Source organism: Podarcis muralis, chromosome 2, assembly GCF_964188315.1.
Source record: "Podarcis muralis chromosome 2, rPodMur119.hap1.1, whole genome shotgun sequence".
NCBI lineage: Eukaryota > Metazoa > Chordata > Lepidosauria > Squamata > Lacertidae > Podarcis > Podarcis muralis.
In genome coordinates, this window is record NC_135656.1 from 95,265,616 (window position 1) to 95,286,876 (window position 21,261).

At 43.1% G+C, this 21,261-nt stretch overlaps 1 protein-coding gene across 17 annotated transcripts in view; it reads left to right on the forward strand.

Annotated features, from left to right (window-relative positions):
- Window positions 1–1,036: 1,036 nt before the first annotated feature.
- Window positions 1,037–21,261, forward strand: part of FOXP1 (forkhead box P1) — a 526,973-nt gene continuing 506,748 nt past the window's right edge. For 9 of the 17 annotated variants that reach the window (XM_077925035.1, XM_077925033.1, XM_077925037.1 and 6 more), the window contains exons 1-2: window positions 1,038–1,278; window positions 3,805–3,910. The gene's annotated coding sequence lies outside the window, so the exon portion shown is untranslated. Of the gene's footprint in view, window positions 1,279–3,804; window positions 3,911–21,261 lie in introns of all 17 variants that reach the window. The other 8 variants (XR_013392008.1, XM_028719402.2, XM_028719403.2 and 5 more) reach the window with 6 other exon arrangements.

Here is a 21,261-nt window from a genome sequence, read left to right on the forward strand (position 1 = left end):
ATCTTTCTGAATGCGGGGTGTTTGGGGGGGGGGGGGAGAGAGAGAGAGAGAGAGAGAGACTTTCCCCGGATCTAGACAACACCACGCACTCCCTTTGCATGGTGGACATATCGGCTTCCTTGCACTCATGGGCTTGTCCCTCTGCTGAACTTTCACCTCTCGAACTCGCCTCCTTTCATTGGGTAAAGTGCACAGGGGGAGAGGTGGAGGGGGGAACCCCTTAGCGAGAGAGAGAGACGGGGAAAGAGGAAGCCGGCATTTGGCTCCCAGAGCACTTGCACTTTCCAATTGCTTCCCTCGCACTCTCATCTCTGTTTAGCGCCTCCCGCCTCCCCTTTTACAAAAGAATCCAACAAAGCAAGCCGAAGTCCGACCCCTGGAGATCGCCGCAGATCTCCCCTTACCTTGCCCCCCCCAACCCCTCCTGTTTGCTCTTCTCCGGGCTGCCTCTGCTTCCTCTTCTCGTGCCCCCACCCCCCTCGCCGCCTTCTCTTTAGTTTTCTTCCCCTCTCCCTCGCTCCTCTTTCCCAATTTCCTCCCGCAGATTCCCCCCGCCGCCCCTATTTGCTGCACTCCCTCCTGCCCGCTCCCTCTCCTCCTCCTCCTCATCTCTCTCCCATTCTTTTTGTGTGTGCGCGCGTCTGCAACTGCGATATCTCCCTCTCTCTTCTCCCTCTCCCCCTTCTTTTTGCACTGAGCCTTGTTTACCCAGCAGGTGGATGTGACGTCAGGGACTCATAACAGCAAAAAATAACAAAATCTCCCTCCGCGGGGTGTTATTTTTCCTCGCCCTCTCTTTAAAAAAAGCTTTTTTTAAGGGGGGAAACAACGAGCCCAACTCCAAAGTGGCTCCAAGGCACTCGGAGCAAACCCGCGAGGAGCTTAGCCCAGCGCGCGCGCGTGTGTGTTATTGGGGGGAGGGGAAAGGGGATGTGGGGGGTACGGGTGGGGGAGGAGGACTGCCCTCCCTCGCTTGCTTGTGCTGCTTCTGCTTCTGCTACTGGCTTGCCTTGCTCTGCCTTGCCTGATTGCTGCTGCTCTGCTCTCCCCCCTTTGGAAAGCTAGTTCCCGACTCGAGCGGAGGGCTCTATTGTTATTTATTGTGTGGCTTGTGTTGCACGCTGTGCCTGCTGCATGGGGCTGGCTGGCTGGCTTGGAGAGGGAGTGAGGGAAGTGAGTGGAGTGAAGGGAGGGACAGACAGGCAGGCAGGCAGACTCACTCACCCGCCCGCAGTGGGGGGAGCCCCTTAGCTGGCACCGCCAGGCCGTTTCCAGCGGGTGAGTTTGCCATTTCGCCTTTTCTCATCCACTTTTAAGTCTCCTGTTTTGTTTTGTTTCTATCCCCTCACGACTCCTCTTCAGTGCTCCCCCCTCCCCTGACTCTAACCCCCCCTCCTCCTCCACCTTTCCACGTGCCTCGGCATCTCTCTTCCCCCCATTCCTTTCTCTCCCCCACCCCCACTCCCAAACATGCCTATTTGCATAAAGCACCTCAGGCGCAATGGGAAGAAGCCGCGGCTCCTTCACCTCCGAGGCTCTTCCTCTTTCTTTATGTCCCGTATTTGCACCTCATGCTTCCCTCCCCACCCCCCAAATCCGGCCCCGCGCTCCCTTCCACCCTTTCGCTCTCCACGCGCTGGACGTTGCACACACGACCGCAGCAAGTTGGAAGCAGCTTCTCTTTACTCTTTGCCCCCGGTGTGTGGTGTGTATATGTGTGTGTGGTGTGTGCGCGCGCGCGCGCTCCTGCGCGAAGAAAGTCCCTCAGGCGGGAGAAGAGCGGCGGGGTGGGGGGTGAGCAAGGGGGGCCGGCGAGTGTTTGGAGGGTTTGCCGGCGGGGCGTGTGCGCTTCCCTTGGTCACTTGGGGTACTTCTCAGCGAGGAAGAGGCGGGCGAAATAACTTTTCGCCCACTTGGAACAAACTTTTTGCCCCGTGTGTTTCTCTTGCCTCCTCTCTGCTGCTTTCGTACAGTGAACTTCAGTGCATAGGCCTTGGGGACTCACACCTTTACACGCTCACTGAACTTGAACTCGCCGGTTGTTTTCACACACGCGCGCGGCTCACCATTTCTTGCGCTCCTCTGGTTCCGTGTGGAGCGGCTGCCGTCAGACTTTCCCCCTACCACACACACACACACACACACCTCTCCACACCCGCAGCCCGTGGGTTTGTTAACATGTGTGCAGCACATCTCCTTGCAAGCCGCGGAGGACACGTTGCCCATTTGTATACGGCGACGGCAGCGCCGACTATGGCAACTCTCGCAATGTCAGACTGCTGGTGATGGTGATACACAAGGGCCGGACTGACCCAAGGTATTCCTCTCTCTCCCCCCTCCCCGGTCTCTTCCACGCCCCACGCCAAAGATAACATCACAACCCCTCCTCAGTCACACAAAGGAACATTCAGAAGAGGGAACAGGCATTCTCACAGACACAAACGACAAAGACGACGCTGGCAACAACCGCCTGCACAGGCAGGCAGGCAGGCAAGCGCAGCCGCGCACCTCAGGGAGACCCAAGTCCACGCGCGCAGCCGGGCTCAAGGCGCGCTGAGACGCGGCAGCCACGCACGTGGAGACGACCGTAGTTTTCCACACGAGGAAAGCGGGGGGATCTCCATGCAGGAGGGGGAAGCCACAAACGCGCATATACGCACAACGGCCGCAAGTGGTGACCCGAGCCATGTCCACAGCGCTAAGTTACGAAAGTGAGCGACTTTACCCCCCGGCACAAACCGTGCCCAAGAACCGCGCGCCTTCCCTCTCGCCCCGCACCCGGTCGCCGCACACTCCAGAAAGTCACACTGGAGGGAGCCATAGGCAGGCGATTTCCAAGGCGGTCGGCAAGTCACATCCGCAACGACTTGACATGCACAGTCGCACGCGCGCGCACACACAAATGGCACCACTTACCTAGTGGCTCTCCTCTCTCCCACCTCCCCACCCCCGGTGTCACACAAAGCGCACAGTTCTACACCTCCACCTTTTGCCCGGTGCCTGCGCTAAAGCTTCCCCGCTCTGGCTCGCTTGCTGCCGCTCGCTTGCTTCTCGGCTGCCGCGCCGGCGGTTCCTTTGCCTCGGGTGGCTGCGGCCGGGCGAGCGCCTTCGCGGCCGGGACAAGTTCGGAAAAGTTGGCGCGCCCGCTGGTGCGCGTTGCGGCTCCAGCTGCGCCGGCTCTCCCGGCGCCGCACCCGCGGGCCTTTGGTTGCCTTCGGCACCCTCCCCCCACCCTAGTTTCTCCCCGCAGCTGGTTGCTGTTGAGTCTTGTGTTGCGGCCACCTCTAAAGTGACTTGGTGGCGAGACGGTAGTCCCCCACCCCGGGCTCGACGCTTTCCTTCCAAGCTCGGAGGTGGGGAGCGCATCTTCCGTCCGCGCTCAGCCTCCCGCCGGCGGCCGCTTGCGCGCCTCGCTTGTTCACTTGCTGCCGCTTCTTGACCTGGAGTATGTGAATATACATGTGCAACTTCAGACACCCAGGCAGCCTGCCATGATTTGCCCCTGGTGCATCTGCAAAAAAGAGCAGATCCCAGCTGAGCAGGAAAGAGGGCTGGGTGTGTGTCTGTGTGTGTAGGCGCGTGTGCGTCTGTGACAATCTTAGATCCTATTACTATATCTGATTTCCTGATCCCTTTCTTGCAAGAGCTTTCCAAGGCTTTCTCCCCCCCCCCCATCATTCCCTTAGACACAACCTTACATTTCCACCCCCTCCCTCCTCCAGTTCTTCGCCTCCCCCACCTCTTAACCAAAACCTGTTTTGTGGAGACTTGTTGAAAGTACCCTTGGTTTCTTCTCGACTATAGAGCCCAAAGTTTTGACTGCCGGAGAGCACAGGAGCAACAGCAGCCTTTGGCTTAGGAGCTGGGTGCTGATGGTGGCGATCACACAGTCGCAGAGCTTTTTCTATCGGTAAGTATGGGAGAACCAGTGAAGGCTTTCAGAAATCCCTAACCTACCCAGACAAAAACCCCAATACAGGAAAGCAACTGAACCGCATCCCTAAAAGAGATCTAAACCTTCAGAACTGCCAGTTCTGATTTTTGTTTCTAGTGAAAATGCGGGAGGAGGGGAAGAAGAGGAAGCATAAAAATATACTTTCCTTGTTTTTAAGCTAAGAAAACGAGTTCAGGAGTTTACAAAAAACAAAAGTGCTGTCATAAAATATGATGACATCTCTCGCCCCCCTCCAATCTCATCCCACCCCGCTATTAATTATTTCCAAGCCATTGTGTTAAAATACCATTGCTGGGATGATTACTAAGTGTATTGATTTTACACTGTCTCCGTCTGCCATGGTTTAATTTTTTCCCATTTTCATGCGAAAGAGTGCAGAAAGACCAGAAGCCACAGGCAGGACTAGGGAAGGCAGTGGCCCAGCTTGTGCTGATTTTGAACTGGGTGGGAGTGTTGCAGTTGCATCCTGAAAATGACCACAGGAAAGTTGGTTCTGTTAAAAACAACAACACCCCCCCTGCTCTTTAGAATGATGAGCCCAACAGCCAGCTGTTTACTGTTGCTTCTTGAATAACAAATCCTCGGAGAATGAGATCTTCTGCTCTTAGAAGTTTAGGGTTTCAGTTTTGGTCACTTTTAGGAGAATGAGTAATATGAACAATATTTGCATAGCCTGTATATGTCTGATATAACATAATCCTGAGTCTTCGTGTACTGAGTGGTAACACTTTAAAAATACATTTTATTTACAGTTTGTTCTCTGACTATATCAGACGTTCATTGTTTATCTAATTTTATAAAGCATCAGGAGGACCAAGGAAATGTCTGTACCATTGCAGATAAATGTAAGGCTCTTCTGTTCATGCTATTTTGCTTATATCATTTGCTCTTACTTAAATTGTAAGATGAAAAAGAAGAAAGAAAAATCCAAAAATAACTGTTCATATTTTTTTTAATGGACCTGAGTTTTTCCCAAGTTTTTGAAGGACAGGTTTTCTCCCCAAAGATCCAGTTAGTTCTGCTAAGAGCAAGCAAGCAAGCAACCAACCAACCAACTAGCCTGTGAATCTTGAGAGGCAGGATTGCAAATCAGAATAAGAGAACAGTAAATAAATTTGCACTGCTTTAAAAATGTAGAATTCAACTTCTCTTCTATTTTTTTGTTTAACCATCTTAGCACTGTGCAGAACGACAGGGCGGTGTGTATGGGGGGGGACTTTCCACGCATTGCTATTCAAATTGTGTCAGCTAGAATCTCCTTGCAAAGAAATGTATTTCAGGTTTAACATCTTACATTGGCAGCATTCTTCCCTCCTCAGTCTTTGGATTAGTCATTGTATGAGAGGTTGGGGTGGGGGGGAGAGAAAGAAAAATCACTTTCTTTCTTTTTTTTAAAGTAAAGTAAACAGCCTCCAACAAGTGAACCTTGACAACCCAGATTAAGGAAGGCAGGAGAGATCAAACAAAGCTGCTGCTGGGCTGTTGTTAGGAGCTGCTTCACTGAAAGATCTGGACTATTCGATCAGGCAGCAAGACTTCTATGTTCATTTATGCAGAAATGGGACCATTACAAATACTGATCTTTGTTGTGAAACCTTGTAACTTGGAGGAAAGCCTATCTGTTCTATTTCAGATAGTATTTTTGACCTAATTATTATTTGCAAGACTTAGTTAATTTAAGAAAAGGCATTCCCTGATTTGGCTGAGTTGTGTATTCGCAATGCCTTGATGTACAACTTCATCACCCCCCCCCCATCTGTAACACCTTGAAGTGCAGAGAGGGAATGCTTGAGTTCTCAAGCATCTGTAAAAAAAAAAGGGGGGGGGCTGAAGTTCAGTCTTTCAGTTAGAGATCCTCGCAGCGAACAAAGACATTTGGGGGTTTCTGGAGGTGTTATTCGGATATGGACCGGAACAATTTCATTGTGATGGTAGTTTTTATTTTCTGTAGTTTGAGTTTTAGGAAATCATTGTTTTTTATACACTGTAAAACATGCCAGTCACTGGGACAGAATGTTCTGAGTGATTTTTAATGCCAAAATAGAACAATGTCAAAATTGTATTTCATTTTTAAAGAGCACTGTAAGCAATTATTATAGTATTTTCCTGGTTTTGTATAATTTAAAGAAGTGCCATTAAACATAGCTGCAGCACAATACTATGCAGAAGTAAATTTCACTGAATATAGTGGGACTTAGCCTAGGAAGTGTGTTTATACTTGAAGTCCAAGGCTGCAAGAATGTACACAATTTCCTGTGAGTAACTACCACTGAACACAATGGAACTTACTTCTGAGTAGACTTGTATAGGTTTGTGCTGTTAGTCTTGGTTAGGCTATTTATTTTGTCTGAAATAATTCATTTTGTTGTAATACTGTTCATTGCAACTGTTATTTGCAAACTAATTTCTTACCACGACTACTATTTTAATAAATGGCATTTCTAAAATAACAAAGTGAAACAATTCCCGTATGACAGTATATACAACAGGTAAATAATGATAAATGAATAAATAGCTTAAATGGATCTTGAATTAGCATTTAAGATAATAAGAGAAACGCTACCTTTTGAAAATGTCAGTTTCATAACCGTCCAAACCTGCTTCGTTGATGATTAGATTCATTTTTATTATTGGTACCTTTATAATATCATTAAGCACATGTTCATTAGATGTACACATGTATGCTATTAAACCATTTGTGGCATTGTGTAGCTTTTAAAAAAAGCTATAAATATTTCATAGTCGCCCAACTCTAGCATTTACACTAACAAAGGTAGAAATATTTCATTTCTGTACTGTTAGGAGAATTAAGACTTCTACTTTTTAGATTATAATTTATGCAGTGCTTTTAGAAGGAAAATGCAGCACTGCCCCCCCTTTAATTTAGTTTACATAATGCAAGAACGATGACAATGAGGAGTAATAATACAAATATGGAATCATCTGACTTTTTTTTTTTACAGTATGAGAAAAACAGTGTATAGAATAATATTAACTGGGGAACTTTTCCAAACTGAAAACTGATACTGTGGCTTGCCTCTTCTTTGAGCAGGAAGTTCTTGGATACAATCCATCTCCAAGTACAATCAATGAGAATTTCCATTGACTGGAATGAAGGTGGATTGCACCCACTGAATTTTCTTTTGTGTAAATACATTAGCTGCTGGGCTGCACTATTTAATTCATATGCAAACTTGTGCATGCGTAACTCTGTAAAGCATTTCATCTAATGTGTTTTATACGTACAGGTACTATGCATGTGAAATAATTTCACCAAGTCCGTCCGGTTATTTATAGGACACAATAGTGTTTCTGCCTTTAAAATGTTCTTGGAGATGCTCTAATAAAATTTAAATAGATTATAGGCTGACAGTATAATAGTATAAATTTTGTTTACGATTCCATTGCTTTAAGGTACTTACACTAAAAGAAGCTCCTTTAACCCCAAGATTGAGTGGCATTAAGTGGTGAGAGTAGTCTTCTGAAGTGCTGCTACTGCCCTTTGCTCTTGTGATAATCTTAAATTACTATAACTTAATTGCAACTTCAAGGCACTGAGCTAAAATGTTTTTATGCAGCTCAACAGGGCTTGGTTATATGGAACTAGGCTTTCATGTGTGCATGTTTTTTGTTTTACTTTGTTTTGTTTTAAAAGGTGACAACATGGGAGCACGAGCCTTTTCCTACTGCAATGAATGGGTGTATTTTTGTAGTTTAAAATGAAACTTCAAGCAGCTTCACCTTGTGTTTCACTACCCCCTCCCCATGTGCCATTTGAGTTTCTTGGTCCTTCAAAGAAACACCTAAGAGCATCTGATATGTCTGTGTATGTGTGTGTTTATTGACGTGTGTACATGTAACATTAAAGTAGCATCTATGTTAGCTAAATTCAGGGTGTTTTGTTTTTATGTTTTGCTTTTAAAATCTGGATTATACAAATTAACTCTTCATAGCTTCATGACGACATGAATACCACTTTTCAGTTATCTGAACCTCTGGTTATACAAACATGTTGCATATCCTCAGTCAGGACACTGGGAAGAAGGAGTACTAGCTTATGTATGTATTACAGCATAGACCACAACTCCGTAAAAAGCCACCTCTTCTTTCATTGTACCTCCTACTATTTTCATGAAGCTGAGCAGCAACTTTAAAAGTGGTCCAGTTCTAAGAAAAAAGATACTCAGAATTAAACCTGTGGCAGTAAGAAGACAATTCGTGCTGTGGTATATCCACCTTAGCTTGCGTCTAATTCCATTTGTAGCGCTGATATTGCAGATGTATAGCACGAATAAAAACTGCTTTTAGAGTTGCTGCGTGTCCGAGATTTTAAGGGGCATGCTTCATTTTGAACGTGTGTCTTTTATTGTAACAAATCACAGCCTCCTATCTACAGAATGGTGGATGTCCCATGTCTCAAGGCATGGCAGCTCAGCTGATGTACAGAAAGTGGATGCCAGGTTCCCTTATTTTTGTTAATTTGATCTGACAAGCCTAACTGCTTTCAGCCATATGTGTGGTTTTAGTGAGGCCTGCAGTCATCCAGTTTCCTGCATCTGAGATGAGGCCTTGAACCCAGAGCCTTTCATTTTGATCGCTACAGTGACACAGCATTTCCATTTGTGATCTGACAGAAGTAAAGGGCTTACTTGACAATGGATTAAGCATTTGGGTTGTGCTTCCCATATACTAAAAATTCCTGATTTATTTTTGGGTATTGCTAGCTCATGGAACATGCAATAACATAATTAAGAATATGTATTATGGTAGGAAAAACAGCTAAATTTTAAGATCCAGAATGTGGATTTTTAGAGCACATTCTTCTTGAAGCGTATTTATAGTAAGTTGTACAGACCCAGATCCAGGCAAGATTTTAAACTTGTAAGCAGTGAGCAAGTGAGTAGTCCTGTTTACCTACCTATGATTGTCTCTCAAGTTAGGTGTGCTGTTTCATTGAACTGGTGGTAAAGTTAAATAACTGTATACATTGCTGAGTGCTTTTCATGGGGTACAGGAGAAAATTAGTTTAACTTCCAAAAACAGTAATATGAAAACGCTGGAAAATAGTCCAAATGTTTTTACAAACTATTCTATGTTACCTGTAACAACTGCTTAAATAGTAACTCTACTGATGAGATGATTTCAGAAGGTATTCTGTACAAAGTAAAAATACTGAAGGATTTGAATTAAGCAAGCAAGCAGAATGTAGCCTGCGTTTGTTCAGTTTATGTATTTGTCCAGTTTATATAGAAAGATTTCAAGAGATTACTCAAGACACTATTTGCTGGAGTTAAACACAATACAAGAAAGATATTCAGCTGTACTTTGACATTCTTTCACAAAAATGACATGTTAATTACGTGCAGCAAAAACACACACAATAGCCATGGCTATCTAATTGCTTTAGACTTCAGAGTTAACTAGTTGCCCATTTTTATCTCTTTGCAGTTTCTGCAATATAACACATACAGAGTGTTTGTATATTATGGACACTCAGAATAGTCTGCTTATTGCTTAGCTATTTATCTAGCTAATTTCTAAAAGTGAAATAATTTTCACTTTGAAATGTAGAACAAGAGGCATTGTAGCAGAACTACCTTCACCTGGTTAAAAAAAAGAAATCCCAAATACCTGGATCATTGTAAGTGATTTTTTTTTTTTTTGCCACTGTTAGTCTTTCTGTTCCATTTCAAAATATCTCAATTTAGTGCCTTGAAATTGTAATTAAGTTGTAGTAATTTAAGATTATTGCAAGAGTGCAAAGGGCAGCAGACGCTCTTTAGAAGTCTCATCTCAACATTTAGTACTACTCAGTCATGGGGTTAAAAGAGTTTCCTCAATGCAAGTACTTAAAGAAGCTGAATCGTAAACAAAATTTATACTATATTCTGACAACTAATAATCTATTTAAATTGCATTAAAGTATGTATGTTATATTTAATTAAAGGCAGAAGTAGGATTGAGCACTGTAAATATATTGACAGATCTTTTAAAATGGAATTCATTTCATGAAATATTTACATTATGTCTTTTATGTTGAAAGATATCTAGGAATGTTCTTACTGTAGGTTTTCCGCAAGGCAGCTACTCAGAATAATTTTCAAAAGGAATGCTAACAAATGCAAAAATGATTCTCAAGTGTATTGTTTGCTTTTAATAATTTGCTTTGGAACAATGGTAGTTATTGTTATGATTGTTTTAGTGCTTATTTCCTCAATAGTTTAGCATTACAGAATTCTCAGTTCCACTGTAAACCTTCTTAGCAGTGATTACACAATGTCTTGAATGTGTAGTGGTAAATATATATGAGATTCTTGGATGCCAAAATTCTTAAGTAAGATCTTTCTTCAGTCATTCCTTCTGCCAGAAATCCAACTGACCTGTACTGTTCCGTTTTGTTTTTCAGATAATGCAGTCATATCATAGATATCATTTTATATAATAGAACAGTTTATCATGCCTATGTTCAGCGGGCCTGATTCTAATATACTTTAAAGAGTAACTGTGCTGAGGTATTGACATTGCTGTACTGGCATTGGGAAGACAGAGATCATCCTTCTCATGTACATTGCAGTCCTCCCTATGTTTTGGACTACAATTCCCATCTGCACCAGCCAGCATAGCCAGCATTAGGGATAATGGGAGTTGTAGTCCAGCAATATCCAGAGGTTACCAGGTCGAGAAGGCTGGTATATGGTGTTCAACTAAAATACCTCATTTAGTTGTGAAGGATTTGAAAACGTTTGCTTGGACAATGGCAAAGAGACCTGTGCACTCTTTAAAGCAGCCTTTCTCAACTTGTGGGTCCCCAGACGTTGAACTACAACTCCCATCACCCCTAGCTAGCAAGGCTAGAGCTCAGGGATGATGGAAGTTGTAGTCCAACATATTTGGGGACCCACAGGTTGAGAACCACTGCTTAAAGGCTTGTTTTTATACAGATGACAGTTAAGAGGCTCAGGATTCTAACCAAGAACGTGAGGGTTTTCCAAAAGGCCTGCTAATAGTAAATTAAGGTTGCTTCATGTGATACATTGAAGTAGTAGAAGAACTGCAAGCGGATCCCCCTGCTAATGTAAGATGCTGCCAGGCTGGAATCAGAACACCGATAAGCAATGTGGTGTAGTTGTTAGAACATTGGTCTAGGGCCTGAAAGACCACAGAGTTCAAAACTACCCTCGTCTAGGTAGTTCACTAAGTGACCTTGGACCAGTTGTGCCTAATCTACTATTGGAGAGAACAATATATGCCAGCTTGAGCTCTTTGGAGAAAAGGTGGGATTTAAATGAAATAATTAAAGAGAGAAAGAAAACATTAGTCTATGTAACCTTATTTTGTTTACTCTGGCTGACAGCAGTTCAGACCAATCCATGCTATCCATGTTTAAACTGGAGATGTCAGGGATCTAAACTAGAACTGTACAAGTGTAAAACCACATTATTTTTACACTGAGATTAGGACCCCCCTCCCTTTCTATTTCTTAAGAAGTGTGAATAGGCTTTCTTCTGTTACGTTGCTACGACCAACAGAATTACTGAGGGGATGGGTGGCCTTTACATCTTTGCAGGAAATACATGTTGCGTGTTTTTCTTTCTTTCTTGTGGCATTCCTTAACACCTTGTTGAGAAAGCATTTTTCTGAACTGTACCACTTCAGGTTGCAAATGCAGGGATTGCCTCACTGAGGGCTCCCCAAGGGAAAAAGTGTCCTTGCATATAGCATAATATGTCATATGTTAGGTGGAAGACTAGGTGATGATTTCTTCTCTTTGACACGCATGTGTTCTAAATTCTAGAAGCTTTGAAACATTCAGCTGCCACCCATAGCTTTAAGTGGTGCAATCCACCACCTGATTCTGACCCTCTGATACATACATTTAAAGCACATAACTTCCCCCAAAGAATCCTGAGGTACAGTTTTCGGCACCCTTAACAAACTACAGTCCCTAGGATTCTTTGTGAGGGACGTCGTGTGCGTGGAAAACGTACTTTAAATGGTCTGAACATTAAAAAACTTGCCTATACAGGGCTGCCTTCAGATGCCTTCTAAAGATCTTTAGCAAAAAGCAAATAATAATAATAATATTAATAATAATAATAATAATAATAATAATAATAATAATAATAATAATAATAATAATAAACTGATATACACAGCAGCCTGGAACAAATAAAAGTGTTGTTGGTCTCTTCCTGTATTACTGTTCAGGCATACTTTTGTTTTAACTACACTCCCAGTTATTCTTGTCATGTTGTTGCCGACGATTAGGGTCTTTACTTGGGCACTGTGGCCACTTTCCTTCTGAGTGTTCTCCCTCTCCTCTGTTTTATTAAACGAACCCATTCATTTAATTGACAGATTAAGCATATTAACACATCAGTAAATGAAAGTAGGGAGACTTCCCAAGGCATCTTTGGAAAGCCTCTGTGGTTTTATGTGACCGGACGCACACTATTAGATTTAGATAGCAAGGCCAATGATGTTCATGCGTTTTAAGAGAGACATAAATGGAGAGAACGCAGCTGTAAGTAGAATGTCATGTCTCTTATTTAAAAAAACGGTGATAAATGAAGATTAAAAACTGTATCGGGGCCAGTTAAATGTCCAGTCGGCCAGCAAAGCAAACCAAGAAAATCTGTTTATCTTTTTTTAAAAAGACCTTCATGGTAACAGGTTTATTGTCAACTTGCTTTTCCTCTGGCTAGAAAGCTTTTGAGAAACTTGACCACTGTTGATCAGCACTGTTGGTAAGCTCAGTTCAGGTTTGCTGTTTTGCACCCCATCATAGCTGCTTCTGTGAAATAGCCTGACCACGCTGAGTTCAAAAGTGTGCTTAGCAACAAGAGTTTGGGTTTTACTTTGCTGAAGAGAAAAGCGGGCATCCAGTTTTAAAAAGCGTCTTGTCTCTTCTGCTGAGAAGGCTGCCAGGGCAAAAAAGAGCAAGTAGATAGGTCACCTCTGTGCACAGATCTCTATGCAGCTGTCCCATATCCACCTCTTAGCTTCTTACATGCAGGAACTCATTGGTACAAAAAAGTAACTTCCTAAATTTCAAAAGAGAGGCATCCCAGTCTCACAAATGAGACCATTGCTGAAGAAAGATTTTAAGATCACTTTGAATGCTTGCGTATAAAAGTGAGATACAATTTTAATTTGTCAGTAGTGCTCGGGTACCTCTGCATTTCTGATCTCAATATTGTGCTTTGTCGGGAATGTAGCACTTGACTTAAAACAACAGCAGCAAAACATTTTTGTTAAGAGGTCTTCAATTTAATCTACAGCAGTAAAAGTGGGGGTGCTTGTTAAAGTCTGGGGAAAGCAAGTGATAGAAACAGTGCCGGAGAAAAGGGATATTCTTGCTACTAGATCTTCTGTGAAACTGCAAATCACAGTGTCGATGTCAAATCCCCACTGTGTTGTTTTTGAAGGATATTAAGCAATCAACGGATATTTCTTTAGGAATAAATGTCATTTTTACACTGTAAAACAACTGCAGCCTGATCTACAACATTATTAAACCTAATTGCTTGGATTTAAGCTGATTTGCTTCGGAAGGTGACAGTAAAATGAACACTCCAGTTCTAAGCTTGCTTACCTGGAAGTAAATTTCACTGATTTGTACCATTTGCTTCCACATGGGTGAGAGTGGGATCACAGTGAATGCTACAGCGCTAAGTGCCACTTGTGAGTCCTGTTAAATGCATTTGGACTTGGTTCTGAATAAAGATTCTTCGGATCCGTTGTAAAGGACCTTTAACAACAGCTCTATAATCATTTAACTGGGAATAAATCCCATTGAACTCAGAGGGACATTTCTGAGCAATCTGTGCATAGAATGTAAATCTGTTTGGTTAGGTTTAGCTGTATTTGATCTGTTTGGGTGAGTTTTCAGGAAAAAGGTTAGTCAATATATTATATTTAATACATTCAGCATGTTATATTAAGTACGGTGTACACAGCATCATATTAATGAGTGGAGAGATAGAACGATGGGTTACACAAGTTTTTTCAATGTCTTTGTGATTTAATCTTTGTATTTTTGTGTGTAAAAACAGCAAATTATTTTTTATTTAAAGTGAATCAAAATGGTTGGTTTAATGAAGGTGTGGGAAATCTTTGCCCACAGGCTGAATGTGCCCCTCAGGTCTCTCTGTCTTTCCCCCAGGACTGTTCCCCAGGCCATGCCCCCTCTCTCCAGACTGTGTTCCTCACATCCTCTGCCCAGCACCTTCTTTGAGGGCTGTTGCCTAGCTGCAATGTGTCCCCGAACTGGGAGGCTGCGTCTTGTTTGCCTGGATGGAGGCAGTGGCGGATTTTGGGCTCTCAAATTTTAGCAGCGCCCCATGCAACACTAAAATTTGATGCCCCTCCAACCTCTCACGCTCCTTTCTACATCATTGTTGCAGCGCCCCCTGTGGCGCAGGTACCCTATGTGGCCGAACCAGTTGCGCTACCCTAAAACTGCCTCTGATGGAGGAAAGAGAGAAGTTTAGTGTGTGCACAAACCTAGTGTTTGCTTGGCCTACTGTGCAGAGGTTACAGTCGCATCATTATTCCACCTGGATATAGGTCTGGCCTAGTCTTATTACTTGTATGTAAGGTTGCCCATGTAGGTTTGTGGCCCTTGGACAGTTCCCCTGCTGCTGGCTTAACTTCTAACTTGTTTCCCTCACTGGATAATTGTCGGACAGAGCAAACCCTCCCCATTGCTGGAGCTGTATAGAACCACGGTTGCGTCTGCAGCTGAGCCACTCACGGAAGCAGAAGGTGGGGGACTGGCAGATTGAGAGCCGGTAAAAGTGAGCAGAGGGATGCCTCAATCAAAACCCCATACAATCGTGGTTCAAGGGATGTTTCTGTTGCAGTAAGAGATCTGTAATGACCGCTGTGAATTTGTAAATAATACGTCGTGAGATTTTAGGCCTCTGTACAATTTGTTGTTGTCAAACATATGTTACAAATGTGCTTGCGGTCATGATCCTGTGAGTTGGTGCATGGCCAGAGCAGTTCCCAGAATGACATACTGTGGCCACCAAAGCGTTTTCTCTGCTTGCAAGACTTGCAGCAGAGTAGCCAGATGTTCTGCCAGTGCATACACTGTGCGCCCAACAACGTGTAAACATTGTAATTCACAGCCTGTAATTCATTGCCGCGGAATAGCCAGGGCCTCCTCCGAACAGCCTTGGGGCCCGCAGTGTAGCAGCGTTCCATACTGTTTTGTCTGGTTATGGCTGCAGGTACATAAATATGGGAGTGTGTTTATTTTGTGATAACAGTCAGGAGGGTGGAACCGATTTCTTCCATTAGGAAGCTAGTTTAATAGTAAGCCATTCGTGGTTTTGTTTTTTATTTGTAAGCTTTATCACTTTCCAAGGTTACAGCAGAACTTTAGCACTTGTGGAAGCAGGCAGTATGCACATTAGGACCCAGTTTGCCAGAAGTATTTTTTACTGAAGCCAGTTAATTTGTAGCCTAGTATTTAACTTGTAGAGAAGCTTGTGGAGGTGGTCTTGAGCTTCACTGCGTTGTCACAGGGAGTAGGGAAGCCTTTCTGCTTCAGGAACTGACATTACAAAGTAAAACAGGGAGTCAGTGTGGCCCTTTCCATGTTATAAAAGTGGAATAAATAAATGCATGTTGCTCTCAGTTCTGACCATTGGTCATGCTGGCTGGGGCTGGAGGGCATTGTGTTGGTTACCCCTGAGGCGTAGCATCCTAGGAGATAACCTGTGTAGAGGAATAGGATCAAATAACTCGCTCCTGATGAAGCTGTTAGGACGGTCTTGTCACATTTAAAGATTGCTTCCCAGTATGAGATCTAGCAGTAAAATAAGGAAGCTAGGAGGAATGATTTCAGAGGTCTTTAGGATTCTTTTTTTAGCTCATAGTTTTGAGTGTTGCTGTTTTGGCATTTGACGTTGCTTACTCTGATAGCGGGCTAAATATTTCAGCATTGCGATCCAGGGTATTAGAATTACCCTAGTTTTCCGTGTATAAGACGCCCCCATGTATAAGACGCCCCCAATTTTGGGGGGACCCCAAATTTAGAAAATGGGCATATGCACTATCCGTGTATAAGACGCACCCAGATTTTTAACCTTATTTTAAAGTAAAAAAACCTAGTCTTATACATGGAAAAGTATGGTATGTGTAATCAGAAACTGAAGTTCGTTTTTAGAGGCCCAAATTCTGCCAAGCAGAACACTGCTGTGAGATTTACAGAGTAAGAATTGCACCAGTATTGATAACATTCAGCTCCTTGTAACACTCCAATGAAAACATCCCATTTGGTACTATTACATACTCATGCCATTTTCTGAAGTGGAGAGAACTTCCAGAGCAGTCCTATAGGATTTAGGCTCCTTTGGATAAAGAGAGCATTGGGGACTTAGGGTGTGTTTCTAATAATTGCTTTATTTACTAGTAAGCAGAGCATAGTGGAGGTAACTGCAGTTCTGTTAGCAGACATTGTTCCTTACAATTTGGCATTAGGTCTCAAAAATGAATTTGTTGCATCACAGTTTCTTCTCTCTGTCTCATTCTGTCTAAAGTCAAATTGTAAAACTGCCTATTTATAATTGTCTTCTCTCCCTCGCTCCACCCCACGGAGCATGGATCTCAGACCCTACTCTTGCAGGTTAGTTATCCATTCAGGAAATATCCAAAGTCATCAAGGAACAGTAATGTCCCTTTCCCCATCCCTTACTCCCATCAGGTGATGCTTTAGTCAAAACACATACCCTGCAGTCAGTGAACGTGGGAAAGGAAGTAGGATTGTGTCTACTACTCTGTGCCTACTGGGCATGAAGAGGCCTATGTGCATATACAGTGGTACCTTGGGTTACAGACACTTCAGGTTACAGATGCTTCAGGTTACAGACTCCGCTAACCCAGAAATATTACCTTGGGTTAAGAACTTTGCTTCAGGATGAGAACAGAAATTGCGCAGCAGCTTTGCAGCAGCAGCGGGAGGCCCCATTAGCTAAAGAGGTGCTTCAGGTTAAGAACAGTTTCAGGTTAAGAATGGACCTCCAGAACGAATTAAGTTATTAACCCGAGGTACCACTGCAGATGTGGTAATTAGGGTTTCTACTTGTGTGGAAGAGACCTCTGGCAAGGCCAGAGTGTATGTGTGTGTTGGCAATGGGAGGCATGGTTAGCTTGGGGTGTTTGAGCACCCCTACAGTGATAGATAATTCAAATTAATCAAGACTGCCCAAACTCATAAATGTACTAACATGTGTATTTAGTGCATGGGCTTGTGCTAAATGAGGAGTTTCTAGTTATACTCTTTAAAAAAAACTAATGTTTTTAAGAGTGCAGTTCTATGCACACTTACTTGGGAGTAAAGGGTAAAGGTATCCCTGACCGTTAGGTCCTGTCGTGGATGACTCTGGAGTTGCAGCGCTCATCTCGCTTTACTGACTGAGGGAACCGGCGTACAGCTTCCGGGTCATGTGGCCAGCATGACTAAGCCGCTTCTGGCGAACCAGAGCAGCGCATGGAAATGCTGTTTACCTTCCCGCCGGAGCAGTACCTATTTATCTACTTGTACTTTGACATGCTTTTGAACTGCTAGGTTGGCAGGAGCAGGGACTGAGCAATGGGAGCTCGCCCCGTCGCGGGGATTTGAACCGCCGACCTTCTGATCGGCAAGCCCTAGGCTCTGTGGTGTTGGGAGTACATTAAAATTGGTGGACCTTACTGTTTAGTAAACATGGACTGCTCATTAGCAAAGTATATAGCAATGTATACTGCATTTTTTGGACCAAGCTCAGCATCATATACTTCCAGCTTTCAGCTGTGTCTTCCTCTTTTTCCTACTTAATTAGAAAATAAGGAGAAAGAATAATTAAGAGTAAGGAAAATTAGGATTGGGAACTTTTTTTACTCAGCTTCGTGGGGTTCCTGATTTATGTCCCAATAGTGGCTGAGGGAGGGATGGGATGAACTTATTTCCCCCATGTGCCTCTAATTAATTAAGGAAAATCAAAAGATGTAACTTCATACTGCTCATTATGTGCAACATGCAGTTTGACTTTGACACTATGACAATTGGAAATAAGATTTTGTCTAGAATGTAATTTTTCTAGAACTTGATGATAAAAATACACATTCATTCCGTTCGCAATATAAGGGTTCTTCAGTGAAGTTTGAAGCCAGGATGTTTCAATTAGACTGCATGTATAAAGGAGGAATAAAATAATCAAAATTTGATGACTAACAGTTATTTCTGTTGCTGTTCAGTCTAGTTCCATACTGCTTCCATACAGCAAAATGAAAGCTTTTCAAAGTGTCCTTTTGAAATTGAAGTTGTAACTTTGCTGAGCATTTGAAAGGTAAAATAATTACCACTAAACCATTTTATTGGTACACAAAATACTTTGCACAGAAAATAAAATAAATTGTGGTGTATGCCTCATGTATATTATTGTGGGTACTGCATGTGTTTGTGTGTGTGTGTGTGTGTGCGCGCGCATGTATATATGAGGTTCAGTGGTAGCAAGGGCTGATCTTCTAAATTTTAAATGTCAGATTTTGGGGAGACAAGATTTTGATGAGAACTAGAGGCAGAAGCTTGGAAAATTTGCAGACGAATTCATTTTGGTAATGTGCAAAAATGTGGATTTCGTAAAACTTGAGAATGTTAGTTTGGTTTTGAATTATGCTTTAAATATACCCCCAGAGTTAAAAGCCATATGTTATTCTTACTGATTGTATACAGATTGACTGCGATATATATGGGGAAATCCTGATTGCCTGATTTAATGGATGGTTGAGTTTTGCTAAGTGCTCCATGTTTGTGTATGAATTTGTCATTTGCAGAAAAAGCGTTTGTTACTTGTGGCCATAATCCACTGGGAACAGCTTCTGTGGAAACGCTGTTGAAAGGCAGATGAAATTTACTCAGATTTGTGCAGTAGGTATTTGCAGTGGTTTACGCTGTAGGATTTTTAGGGGAGCACTTTGAATATTCCACTCAGTCTAAGGTAGAGTAGCTAATCTGAGCTAAATGGGGGAGAAAAAGGTAGGTGGAAGTTTCAGGCCCTGTTATTAAAGTTGCTGCATAAGCTGAAGTTTATGCACTGTGATAATGCTAATGACCGACTGACTCAATGATGCATGACTGGAGGAAATCAGTGGTATAATCGCAGAAACTTATCAGGCTTTTTGTCATTAAATATTAGTGATAAATAATGCACTTCATTTTGTGTAGATAGAACATATTTAATCCTGATTGTACAGACCTTCAATTTAATAAGGGTCACGGCTGGATAAAATACTAATGTTTGGTAACTTAAAAGAAAAGATAAAAATGCATTTGTTTCAACATTAGTCCTCAACAGCTTTTCCCCCTATCTAGCCATGTTTGTCTTGATCAGCTGCTGAGGGGTTTTTTTTTGGGGGGGGGAATGCTGCCCCCTCCCCCTTTTTTCCTGTACTGTATTCTGCTGCATGAATATACTGAAACGAAGAGAATAGTATTATTAAAGCAAACGTAAGTGGTAATACAAAATGAATTTGGATAGTTTCTGTGTGTAGTTTTCCAAATTCTAAAGATATGCACTAATTAATCTGGTGGCTGCAAAGATGCTCCCAAGCAGATACTTGCTGGCTCAGTTCCAATGTGACTTTTTTGCAGACACCTTGCAATGGAGAGCCACCCTCTTCCTTTGAAGAATATAACAGTGAGATCGTGGACAAACACCATTAAATAAAGTTACACCACCACACCTGCTTTTCTTGTGTACCTCAAGTACCTCATGTACTTTTCATAAGGCTATGTGAGCTGTCTATGAAAAGTGACTATTCTTAAGAGATATGTAGGGAAACAAGTGAATATTACCAGGAATTATCAAATGTAAGAAAAAGGCAATTCAGCGTAAGAATTCGTAGGCAGTTTCTTTAATAAAAAGCAACATGGGGGGGGGGGAAATATCAACTCAGTGTGCAAAAACATTAAATACTACATTTTGTTTCTGTGTTGTTTCTGTGTTAGCTAATATGCAAAGGCAAAATTCAAGGCTCATCACTGATTCATTTCTGTTATGAATTCCATGTGTGCGAAGAAGAGGGCGGTAGCTAGAGTAAAATCTAGTTTAGCAACTTCTATTTCCTTTACATATATATTGATACATTAGTTTTGACCTGCTTTGCTGCTGGTAATTCAGCTGCTTTCAACAGTTGGGTGTATATTGCCACTTGTGCCAAAAGTGAGTTTTTACAAGCAGTAGGTGAAAGTTTCCACTGCTAATGATATCCATGACGCATCTGATTTCACTTAAAGCAGGCATAGAATCCTGGTAGGAAATCTTGCCATAGGAGAGGGTAATCTGTGCGCAGGTAGCGCTGTGGTCTAAACCACTAAGCCTCTTGGGCTTGCCGATCAGAAGGTCGGCAGTTCGAATATATGCAATGGGGTGAGCTCCCGTTGCTCTGCCCCAGCTTCTGCCAACCTAGCAGTTTGAAGGCACGCCAGTGCAAGTAGATAAATAGGTACCACTGCAGCAGGAAGATAAACGGCATTTCCGTGCGCTCTGGCACTCATCATGGTCTTCTGTGCTCGTAGCGGTTTAGTCATGCTGACCACATGACCCGGAAAGCTGTCTGTGGACAAACGCTGGCTCCCTCGGCCTGAAAAGCAAGATGAGCGCTGCACCTCATAGGTGCGCCTTTGACTGGACTTAACTGTCCAGGGGTCCTTTACCTTTTTCTTTTTTTTTAACCTAATCTGTGTGCTGTATATACAACAGAGAAGCTTTAGCCAACCTGGTGGCAAAAGATATTTTGGATTGAAACTCCCACCGGCCTTGCGGGTTGGGGCTCCGGGTTGGAGAAGGCTGCAGTAGAAATGATAGGATCTGCTGGACCAGCCTAAGGGGGGCATTTATTTATTTGTTTGCATTTATAGCCCAACTTTTTTCTCCAAGGAGTGCAAGGTGGTGTATACGCTTCTCCCCCATCTCATTTAATCCCCATAACATCCCTGTGAGGTAGGTTAGACTGAGACACAGGGACTGGCCCAAGGTCACCCAGTGAGCTTCCTGGCAGAGTGGGGATTTGAAGCCTGGTCTCTCAGCTCTTAGTCTGACATCATATTATCCACTATACAGTGGTACCTCAGGTTACAGACGCTTCAGGTTACAGACTCCGCTAACCCAGAAATAGTGCTTCAGGTTAAGAACTTTGCTTCAGGATGAGAACAGAAATTGTGCTCCGGTGGCGTGGCGGCAGCAGGAGGCCCCATTATCTAAAGTGGTGTTTCAGGTTAAGAACAGTTTCAGGTTAGGTACGGACCTCCGGAA